Source organism: Artemia sp. Qi Xiang Cuo, chromosome 16 (assembly GCF_049724085.1).
Source record: "Artemia sp. Qi Xiang Cuo chromosome 16, ASM4972408v1, whole genome shotgun sequence".
Taxonomy (NCBI): Eukaryota; Metazoa; Arthropoda; class Branchiopoda; order Anostraca; family Artemiidae; genus Artemia; species Artemia sp. Qi Xiang Cuo.
Window position 1 is genome coordinate 48,529,554 of NC_142809.1, and position 11,747 is coordinate 48,541,300.

Consider the following 11,747-nt stretch of genomic DNA (forward strand, 5'->3'; position numbering starts at 1 on the left):
GGGGTTTTGGATAAGGCGGTTCTAATGGTGTACTTTTGTTTTGATCTGACTCTTTTTTTAGGAGCTATGGGTTTTTATATTTCTTAACATTGGACGTGATCGTCTCTTACTAGGTTGCTAGCTACCACTGCAACCCGGATCTTCCTTAGAATCAAGGCACTTTATTAAAGTCTGGAGCAAGTGAAACGGGACTTTAATAGTTGAGAGTAGAGTGCATAAAGTAGTATTATACATCTCAACGTTTATCCGATTCCAATTGGGCCTTTGATACCATTTTGAATGGGGACCCTTAAAGTGGACTTGAACATCAGGAGGCTCAATTAGGCACGAAATAGGGAGATGGTCATCATTGATTTTATCTTCATCAACAAACACCTCGGATTTAATTAGACCGGACGTAGACACAATAATATGGTCGAGGTTGGATTTTTTTTTTTAGGTTGACAAAAAAAAATAAAGAAAATAAAAATAAATAAAGTTTAAATAAAGAAAATAAAGGAAATAAAGTTTAAATAAAGAAAACAAAAATAAAATACTAATTGAAAAAAACAACAGATGAAAACATACAAAGATTTAATAGATTTTCTTCAACAAGAGGTTTCAAGGCACTAGTCAAGACGTATTCAATTCTTGGTAAGATTTATTGGGTGCAACAAGACTTATTTTATATGCTTCTGAATTTTTGTCTTCTACCGGTAAAATAACCTGTCTGGGTCGAAGCCAATCAAGAAATCGAAGAAGAATATAAGCAGCTGCTACGGGAAGAAGGAATATTTTGCCAGCAATTGGACCAGAGTCATAATACCTCCAAAAGATTTCTTTGATGCTGTATTGAGGCTTGTTCAAAACTTTGTCATAAACCTTACAAGTCTTATCCACAACTCGTTCCAAACTATAAGCATTACGAATCTTTAAGTAGCACTCATCCAAAGATCGCTGAAATCCTTGTCTTTCAAGATCAATGGCCTTTCCTAGCCCAGAAACAATAGCATCAACAGTTGGTTCGACTAGAGTGATTAGAGGATCTGGCAAAACTTCAGGTATCCCTCCAACCTTTGTACTAACTACGTGCAGCCCACAGGCAGCTGCTTCTAAAATGGCTATGCAAAAGGCTTCAGTAAGTGAAGTGTTGAGAAATACATCTCCCTTGACTAAGGCCCGTTGAACGCCATATTTATCCAACGCGCCTAATAAGGAGACTCTAGAGTGGAGAGAATATCTTTCAACCATTTCTGCTAAGGGAAGCATTCCAGGTCCGTCTCCTCCCACTAGAAACTGCACCTCTTTAAACTGTTCACAGATAATCAGAATAACTTTGACGAGCAGATCAATTCCTTTTCGGTAGACCAACCGACTAATTGCAACCACTGTTATTTTGGAAGGATCTCTTTGACTTGGATCTGGCTTGAAGTGTGAAGCATCAAAGGCGTTTGGTATAACTGACACTTCAGATTTTTCATACTTTGCTCTCAAAACCATATTTTCTTTGCCGATATGAGAAACACAAATGCAGTGATCACATGCAGCAAGAGAAATCTCCAAAAACTTGTTCATCACAATGGCAGAAGCATCAGCGAATCCAAAAAGAGAATGGTCCGTAAATACAACCTTCAGTTGAAGAAGACGACCAACTAAAAGAGCTTCATGAGCTAAGGAGGAAAAGGCAGAGTGACAATGGACAATCTGTATTTGCTCTTCCAAAAGAACGTCACGAATGAGGGGTAAGGCTCCAAAAACAGTTGGTAGAGTATTATTGTCATAGAACGGTTTTAAAGGTAAGTAGTGAGCGCGAATCCCATTTTCAAATTCCCTCACTCCAAGATAGCCTTCGTACATATGGGTAAGAACTAACACAGTATGACCTTTCTGAGTGAGACTGCATGAAATTGCCCAAATGTGTGATTCCACTCCTCCCAGATTGGGGTGGAAATAATCGGAAACCATACAGATTTTGTAGCATATATGACATACCTCTTCTTCTTTTCCTTGTTGCATCAGTTACTATAAGATAGACTTCGGTCCTTACTGTAAAAAAAATACTTCAGTTACTATGGACTATAGTTTTTTCTTTAATATAAACTAATTTTAAAATTTTAAAGTATTTTTCTAGTTTGAATTAAGAGATTCAAATTATTTCTCAGAGACCATAAATATTTTTGCAGTTCATATAACAACTTGAGCGAAACTGGACTGAGAACAACAATAAAATAAACTATTTTTGTCGAAAGATAACAATGTATAAATATTTCATTCACTTATTACGTCATACGTGGTTATGCAAGAGCTACCGCTGCAACCCAGATAATGGATAATTATATAAAAAACCTAATTTCGGACAAGGCGGTTCTAATGGTGTACGTTTTGTTTTTGTCAGTCTCTTTTTAGGAGTTATGGGTTTTTATATTTCTTAACATTGAACGTGATTGTCTCTTACTTGGTTGCTAGCTACCTAGCTGACTCTCACCCAAAATTATGGGTGAGATTCCTGGTATGGGAAATATTATGATTTACACCCGGTAAAATGGCGTAACGAGTAATTTAAAGCGAAAGAAAAACTAAACTAATTTAAAAGTTTTTTGGTATTTTTCTGGTTTGAATTAAAAAAATTAAAATTATTCCTCAGAGATCATAAATATTTTTGCAATTTGCAGTTAAATAAACTTATTATATTTAAAATTTTCAGGAATTGTTCAATTTTCAGTTAACAAATAAATTTTTTGTTAAAACCCCCCAAAAATTACTGCATTTTACATAATAATGGATCAGTATATGAAAAACCAAATTGACAAATACCAATTACGATGAAATATATCGGTCCCTTATGTAAAATTCCCATGTACTGTATCAAACCTTTACATAATCCAGTGCCAAGCTATCTGTGGAATTACTAATTTTTATAATTGTATTTCTGAATGTAATTTTTCCCTTTGTCCTTATGCGTTCTTCGGTACAACCTCGCAGAGAATTTAATTTTTTCATTATAGCTTTTGTCACCCCAGTATCTACCCATTATTCTGGTAGCAACTTTTTTCTTATGTTTGTTTCGGTAATCTATATCGTTATCATACCGTTCCTTGCTCTTTTGTTTCGCTGTCTCAATTTTCCCTTCTCGATACCCCTGATCCGTAAGATACCTCTGTTTTGCTCTGTCATATTTCATTTTCTTAAATCCTGGATCACAAGACATCTTAGTAGCAATCCTTACGCGTGCTCGAGCTTTATTGCGTTTGGTGGCATTTTTATCTCTTTTAAATAAACTTTTCTTATATTTCAGGATGTTAGCTTTATTTTTTGTGTAGTAAAGTTTTCTATTAGTAGAAATTTGGATTGTTCTATTTTGATATTGTTTTTGGTTATTCTTTCTTTTTTTCCACTCGCGTGAGACCATATTTTTTCAAGATTTAAAATTATTAAGCACACAAAATCCCGTGTCGAGTATCTAAAACCTAGCATAAAACAAAACTAATTTTAAAATTTTCAGGTATTTATCTTGTTTGAATTACAAAATTAGTATTATTGGTTAGACACCATAAATATTTTTGCAGTTTAAATAATAAGTTTAGTGATTCTGGACTGAAAACTAAAATAATTGCAATTATGAGACAATAATATGGAGATATGTACTTTACGGGTTACAGGATACAATAATAAATTTGAACTGAGATGAAAAAAAAATTTCTTCCAGGAGACAAAAAGCAAAACTAATTTTAGAATTTTCATGTATTTTTGTTGTTTAAATTAAAAAATTACTATTACTGATTAGGCATCATAAATATTTTTGCAGTTTACATAATAATTTTAGCGATTAAGCCAAAAAAGAAAATTTTGGTTCCAGGAGTTTCGGTTACTATTGAGACAAGTAGCTATTATTACTATAGAGTTCATTACATGGACTGTTTTATTGCTTCAAAATTCAAATATCTTTGAAAAGACTGCAGTATGAAAATACATCAAAAATGCAATTTTTTTGACAAAATTGATTCTACTTTAAAAAGTATTTTATTTTTAAATACAAAAGTGACTAGATGTTGCAATTTCCTTTAAAATGAGCTATTATACAGCTCTCTATGATTTTCCAGTGCCCAGCTAGCTGAGCAGAAAGAAAAAGCGGAAAGAAAAAAATATCCCGTTTGTGGAGAATAACGTGGTAAAAGTCAATTTTCTTGATTTTCAAGCCAATATATTTTCTTTGTTATTCAAGCCAAAGGGAGGTAAGTTTCCTTTATAGAGGATTCGGACAAGGCGGTTCTAATGGTGTACTTTTTGTTTTGATCTGACTCTTTTTTTAGGAGTTGGGGGGTTTTATATTTCTTGACATTGGAGGTGATCGTCTCTTACTAGGTTGCTAGCTACCGCTGCAACCCGGATTTTCGCCATAATTGAAAAACATTGCTTTTCCTTCGCTGTTGATAGGTATGCTTGTATATATATTTTTATTGCTGCTACATAAACTGCAATTGCTCCTTCCAAAATTAATATACGAATTTTCTAAGAAGTACGCCTCCGTATATTCACTGTGTTGTCGAACATTTTCCATTGCATCTATAAACTGTTCCGCAGTTGCCAATCCATACCTTGGAAGCTTTTCGTTAAACTGACAACATTTCTTTTGGATATTGCTATGAAGCTTTGCCAAAGCATTTCTAGCCGACTTTTCAACAGCATCCGCTCTTTCAAAGAGAATTTTAATCTGTAATTTCGAATACTTTTCGTGATCCCGATAAAACATGCGTAAAATGTTTCTCAATTTACAAAGATCAGCCTGCATTTTTGCCATCTTCTTGTATTTCTGAATGTAATTTTTCCCTTTGTCCTTATGCGTTCTTCGGTACAACCTCGCAGAGAATTTAATTTTTTCATTATAGCTTTTGTCACCCCAGTATCTACCCATTATTCTGGTAGCAACTTTTTTCTTATGTTTGTTTCGGTAATCTATATCGTTATCATACCTTTCCTTGCTCTTTTGTTTCGCTGTCTCAATTTTCCCTTCTCGATACCCCTGATCCGTAAGATACCTCTGTTTTGCTCTGTCATATTTCATTTTCTTAAATCCTGGATCACAAGACATCTTAGTAGCAATCCTTACGCGTGCTCGAGCTTTATTGCGTTTGGTGGCATTTTTATCTCTTTTAAATAAACTTTTCTGATATTTCAGGATGTTAGCTTTATTTTTTGTGTAGTAAAGTTTTCTATTAGTAGAAATTTGGATTGTTCTATTTTGATATTGTTTTTGGTTATTCTTTCTTTTTCTCCACTCGCGTGAGATCATATTTTTTCAAGGTTTAAAATTATTAAGCACACAAAATCTCGTGTCGAGTATCTAAAACCTAGCATAAAACAAAACTAATTTTAAAATTTTCAGGTATTTTTATTTTTTGAATTACAAAATTATTATTATTGGTTAGACAACATAAATATTTTTGCATTTTACATAATAAGTTTAGCGATTCTGGACTTAAAACTAAAATAATTGCAATGATGAGACAATAATATGGAGATATGTACTTTACGGGTTACAAACCAAAACAAGCTTGGTTCCAGGATACAATAATAAATTTGAACTGAGATGAAAAAAAAATTTCTTCCAGGAGACAAAAAGCAAAACTAATTTTAGAATTTTCATGTATTTTTGTTGTTTAAATTAAAAAATTACTATTACTGATTAGGTATCATAAATATTTTTGCAGTTTACATAATAATTTTAGCGATTAAGCCAAAAAAGAAAATTTTGGTTCCAGGAGTTTCGGTTACTATTGAGACAAGTAGCTATTATTACTATAGAGTTCATTACATGGACTGTTTTATTGCTTCAAAATTCAAATATCTTTGAAAAGACTGCAGTATGAAAATACATCAAAAATGCAATTTTTTTGACAAAATTGATTCTACTTTAAAAAGTATTTTATTTTTAAATACAAAAGTGACTAGATGTTGCAATTTCCTTTAAAATGAGCTATTATACAGCTCTCTATGATTTTCCAGTGCCCAGCTAGCTGAGCAGAAAAAAAAAGCGGAAAGAAAAAAATATCTCGTTTGTGGAGAATAACGTGGTAAAAGTCAATTTTCTTGATTTTCAAGCCAATATATTTTCTTTGTTATTCAAGCCAAAGGGCGGTAAGTTTCCTTTATAGAGGATTCGGACAAGGCGGTTCTAATGGTGTACTTTTTGTTTTGATCTGACTCTTTTTTTAGGAGTTGGGGGGTTTTATATTTCTTGACATTGGAGGTGATCGTCTCTTACTAGGTTGCTAGCTACCGCTGCAACCCGGATTATATGCAACCCGGATTGCAAGTCGACGATTTTGTTTTGGCCTTATTATAAATGGTATGGTGAAATAATAATATGCATATGGTTCTTAAATCATAATTCTTTCTGGTCCCATTTGGTCTAGTGGCTAGGATAGTTAACTTTCACTTAAGAGGCTCGGGTTCGATTCCCGGTGTGGGAAAATTTTTAACTCTATAATCTTCGAACATTCGAACCTTTTATAATTTATAATGATCTATGATATAAATACTGTAATCTTCACTATAGTGAAGTTGCCTATGCAAGTTAGTATAGGGAAGAGTTTGATCTTTATTATAAACTATTTTGATATTGTTTTTGGTTATTCTTTCTTTTTTTCCACTCGCGTGAGACCATATTTTTTCAAGGTTTAAAATTATTAAGCACACAAAATCCCGTGTCGAGTATCTAAAACCTACCATAAAACAAAACTAATTTTAAAATTTTCAGGTATTTATCTTGTTTGAATTACAAAATTAGTGTTATTGGTTAGACACCATAAATATTTTTGCAGTTTACATAATAAGTTTAGTGATTCTGCACTGAAAACTAAAATAATTGCAATTATGAGACAATAATATGGAGATATGTACTTTACGGGTTACAAACCAAAAAAAGCTTGGTTCCAGGATACAATAATAAATTTGAACTGAGATGAAAAAAAAATTTCTTCCAGGAGACAAAAAGCAAAACTAATTTTAGAATTTTCATGTATTTTTGTTGTTTAAATTAAAAAATTACTATTACTGATTAGGCATCATAAATATTTTTGCAGTTTACATAATAATTTTAGCGATTAAGCCAAAAAAGAAAATTTTGGTTCCAGGAGTTTCGGTTACTATTGAGACAAGTAGCTATTATTGCTATAGAGTTCATTACATGGACTGTTTTATTGCTTCAAAATTCAAATATCTTTGAAAAGACTGCAGTATGAAAATACATCAAAAATGCAATTTTTTTGACAAAATTGATTCTACTTTAAAAAGTATTTTATTTTTAAATACAAAAGTGACTAGATGTTGCAATTTCCTTTAAAATGAGCTATTATACAGCTCTCTATGATTTTCCAGTGCCCAGCTAGCTGAGCAGAAAAAAAAAGCGGAAAGAAAAAAATATCCCGTTTGTGGAGAATAACGTGGTAAAAGTCAATTTTCTTGATTTTCAAGCCAATATATTTTCTTTGTTCTTCAAGCCAAAGGGCGGTAAGTTTCCTTTATAGAGGATTCGGACAAGGCGGTTCTAATGGTGTACTTTTTGTTTTGATCTGACTCTTTTTTTAGGAGTTGGGGGGTTTTATATTTCTTGACATTGGAGGTGATCGTCTCTTACTAGGTTGCTAGCTACCGCTGCAACCCGGATAAAACTTTTCTTGATTTTCAAGCCAATATATTTCCCTTGCTGTTCAAGCCAAAGGGCGGTAAGTTTCCTTTCAAGAGGTTTTGGACAAGGCAGTTCTAATGGTGTACTTTTGAATTTGATCTGACTCCTTTTTTAGGAACTATGGGTTTTTACATTTCTTAACATTGGACGTGATCGTCTCTTACTAGGTTGCTAGCTACCGCTGCAACCCGGATAATATTTCTTAACATTGGACGTGATCGTCTCTTAATAGGGTGTTAGCTACAGCTGCAACACGGATCTTATTATGGGACTTGATCGTCTCTTACTAGGTTGCAAAATAACACTGCATCCCGGATCCAGTTAGTATAGGCTTGTGTTCGTTCTTAATTATAGCTGCCGCTGCAACCCGGATAAAAAATCACGAAGAGTAAAAAGCCTATGGTTTTTTTTTATTTCGAATAGTAAGAGACGAATTTTAGAGAATCAGGCACCTAACTAATTTCAATAGTTGCCCTGGCTGGTTCTTTACTGGGTTTCAGCCATCTCTACAGCCATGATACCGATGAAGCTTACATAATCCCTATTTATAATGAATGGTCCCTTGTATAACATATCCAAAAGTAATGTTGCATGTTTAGTGAAAAGCTTCCAAGGTATGTACCGGCAACTGTGAAACAGTTTACAGATGTAATGGGAAATCTTGTACATCACTGTGAATATATGGAGGCATAATTGTCCTTTACTTAGTTTCAGCTTCAATTCGATGATCGAGCCTTTATGTAACTTTACTTTAAACATATCGATCCTTTATGTAAATGATCAATCTTTAAAATTAAATTATAATCTTATTTTGGTTTCTATGGGTTGTAAGTTTGTTCTTTACTGTAATTTTTAGGAGCTATGGGTTTTTATTTTTCTTAGCATTGGACATAATCGTTTCTTACTAGGTTGCTAGCTACCGCTGCAACCCGGATGGTTTGCTCTTTACTAGGTTTCAGCCATCTCTACAGCCATGATACTGATGGTTATAAACAGGAAAAAGACTAGGGCTTTTTCTTAATTGGAATAGTAAGAGATGACTTGGCTACAGTCTTCGATTATGACGTCATTGATCTATTTAACATGAAATATGCAGTTTTTTGTAAAAAATATTCTATTTTAAAAATAATTTGTTTTAATTACAAAAGATTTTTAACCCCATTAATTTCCTTTTAAATAAGCCATTGAACAACTCTCTACGATGTTCCAGTGCCAAGTTATCTGTGGAAAAAAATAAAATAAAAACTCTCTTACTTGGTTGCTAGCTACCGCTGCAACCCAGATTGCTAGCTACTGCTGCAACCCGGATTGCTAGGTACTGCTGAAGCCAGGATAATACTGCTGCAACTTGTTACCTGTTCTTATTTGGAATAGTAAAAGACGAACTTTTACTCACTAAAAGTTCGTCAGGCAACTAACTAAGTCTTATATGTGCCACGGTTTGTTCTTTTATTACTTTACTAGATTCCATCCATCTTTTCATCCATGATACCTATGAAAATTACATAATCCCATACTAGCCTATGAAAAGTTAACCTAGGCTAGATGTCGTTTTTATTATGCTCCAGCTACCCCTGGAACCACCATATTTCAGTTACTATGGGCGACAGATCGTTCTATATAATAATTAAGTTACTATGGGTTCAGTTCGTTCCTTATTGTAAAATCTTTCAAATTAGACAATTAATTTGCGATAGCGTCATATAAATTTATTTTTAAGAATTGTTCAATGATTGCATTCAATCAAAAGGATTTTCAAAGAAAGATGCAACACGATATTAATTTTCAAGAGGACAAGTTGCTTTATTCAACAAATGACTTCAATCTTAAAGGCAAAGTCAGTATGATAATATGGTACCCTCTTTATAGAGTTATACTGCCACTAAAGCCTAGTCTACTACTATTAATTAATATTTTAGTTACTATGAGCTACCGTTTTTTTTTAATTATAAAACAAAACCAAAATTAATTTTTTGATTTTCAGGCGTTTTTCATGTTTGAATTAAAAAATTGAAATTATAGCTAAGACAACAGAAATATTTTTGCAATTTACATAATATCCTTAGTGATTCTAAACTGAAAACTAAAATTCATTTTATTTTTTTAATTTCAGTTACTATGGGCTACACTTCGTCCTTTATTGTAAAATTTTTTATTCCAATGATCGTCTTTCAATGTGACTATTTCATTTTTTACTATGTGGTGTGATCCTCTCCTACTAGGTTGCTAGCTACTGCCTCAACCCAAATAGGTTGCAAGCTACTATTGCAACCCGTATTCCAGTTACTATGGGCTATAGCTCGTCCTTTAATGTAACTTTGTCAGTTGAAAATTTTAATGCTATATTATTTTCAAGGATATCAAAAAGAATTTGACATAATTCAATATCCGTCGGATAGAGCTTGCAGATATCAGGGTGACATTGCCAAGTAACCTGCTGCCCAATTTTTGGTTTTGAATGTTTACTCAGATTGTTATAGGTGACTTCAGCCATCATAATTTCCTTGTCAGATCTAGTTTTAGAGCATTTTTCAATAGTTGTCTCGTACTTTTCAGGACAGTTTGTTCTACTACACAGAGAATTTTTTGCCAAATATTCAGTAGAACTAAACGAACTGTTTACAACACAGTTAGAAATGCTTTTTTCTTGAGTCGGTGTTCCAGGAATTTGTTCTAAATCATTAGTCTTACAAACACATTTACTAATAACCCTAACAGGCTCGTTTTCGCCATAATTGAAAAACATTGCTTTTCCTTCGCTGGTGATAGGTATGCTTGTATATATATTTTTATTGCTGCTACATTAACTGCAATTGCTCCTTCCAAAATTAATATACGAATTTTCTAAGAAGTACGCCTCCGTATATTCACTGTGTTGTCGAACATTTTCCATTGCATCTATAAACTGTTCCGCAGTTGCCAATCCATACCTTAGAAGCTTTTCGTTAAACTGACAACATTTCTTTTGGATATTACTATGAAGCTTTGCCAAAGAATTTCTAGCCGACTTTTCAACAGCCTCCGCTCTTTCAAAGAGAATTTTAATCTGTAATTTTGGTGATCCCGATAAAACATGCGTAAAATGTTTCTCAATTTACAAAGATCAGCCTGCATTTTTGCCATCTTCTTGTATTTCTGAATGTAATTTTTCCCTTTGTCCTTATGCGTTCTTCGGTACAACCTCGCAGAGAATTTAATTTTTTCATTATAGATTTTGTCACCCCATTAACACTCCTTGATCTTTTGTTTGGCTGTCTCAATTTTTACTTCTCGATACACCTGGACGGTTGAATACCTTTGCTTTTGGTTTTTCTTATATTTGATGCGGTAATCTTCATCATTGTGATAACTCTCCTTGAACTTTTGTTTGGCTGTCTCAATTTCTACTTCTCGATACACCTGGACGGTTGAATACCTTTACTTTTTGTTTTTCTTATATTTGATGCGGTAATCTTCATCATTGTGATAACTCTCCTTGAACTTTTGTTTCGCTGTCTCAATTTTTGCATGTCTATAATCTTCATCATTGTGATAACACATCTTGCTGTTTTGTTTGATTACTTCTCGATACAGCTGGTCGGTTGAATACCTTTGCTTTTTTCTTTTCAAGATACTATCTCTGTTGTTTGTGTAGTACTGTTTTTTCAATTTGCGTGCAGCTTGCTTGATTGAAACCATTATGTAATTATGAATGAGAACATTTACAGTTCTGACGCTTCTTATATAATAATGATTTTCCAGTGCCCAGCTAGCTGAGAAGAAAAATCAAGCGGAAAGAAAAAAATATCCCGTTTGTGGAGAATAACGTGGTAAAAGTCAATTTGCTTGATTTTCAAGCCAATATATTTTCTTTGTTATTCAAGCCAAAGGGCGGTAAGCTTCCTTTATAGAGTTTTCGGACAAGGCGGCTCTAATGGTGTACTTTTTGTTTTGATCTGACACTTTTTTAGGAGTTGGGGGGTTTTATATTTCTTTACATTGGAGGTGATCGTCTCTTACTAGGTTGCTAGCTACCGCTGCAACCCGGATTGCTAGCTACCGCTGCAACCCAGATTGCTAGCTACCGCTTCAACCCGGATCA

The 11,747-nt window shown here is 33.4% G+C and overlaps 1 pseudogene; it reads right to left on the reverse strand.

Moving 5' to 3' along the window:
• Window positions 1–612: 612 nt before the first annotated feature.
• On the reverse strand, window positions 613–1,965 carry LOC148943032 (phosphatidylinositol N-acetylglucosaminyltransferase subunit A pseudogene; annotated as a pseudogene).
• Window positions 1,966–11,747: the final 9,782 nt, after the last annotated feature.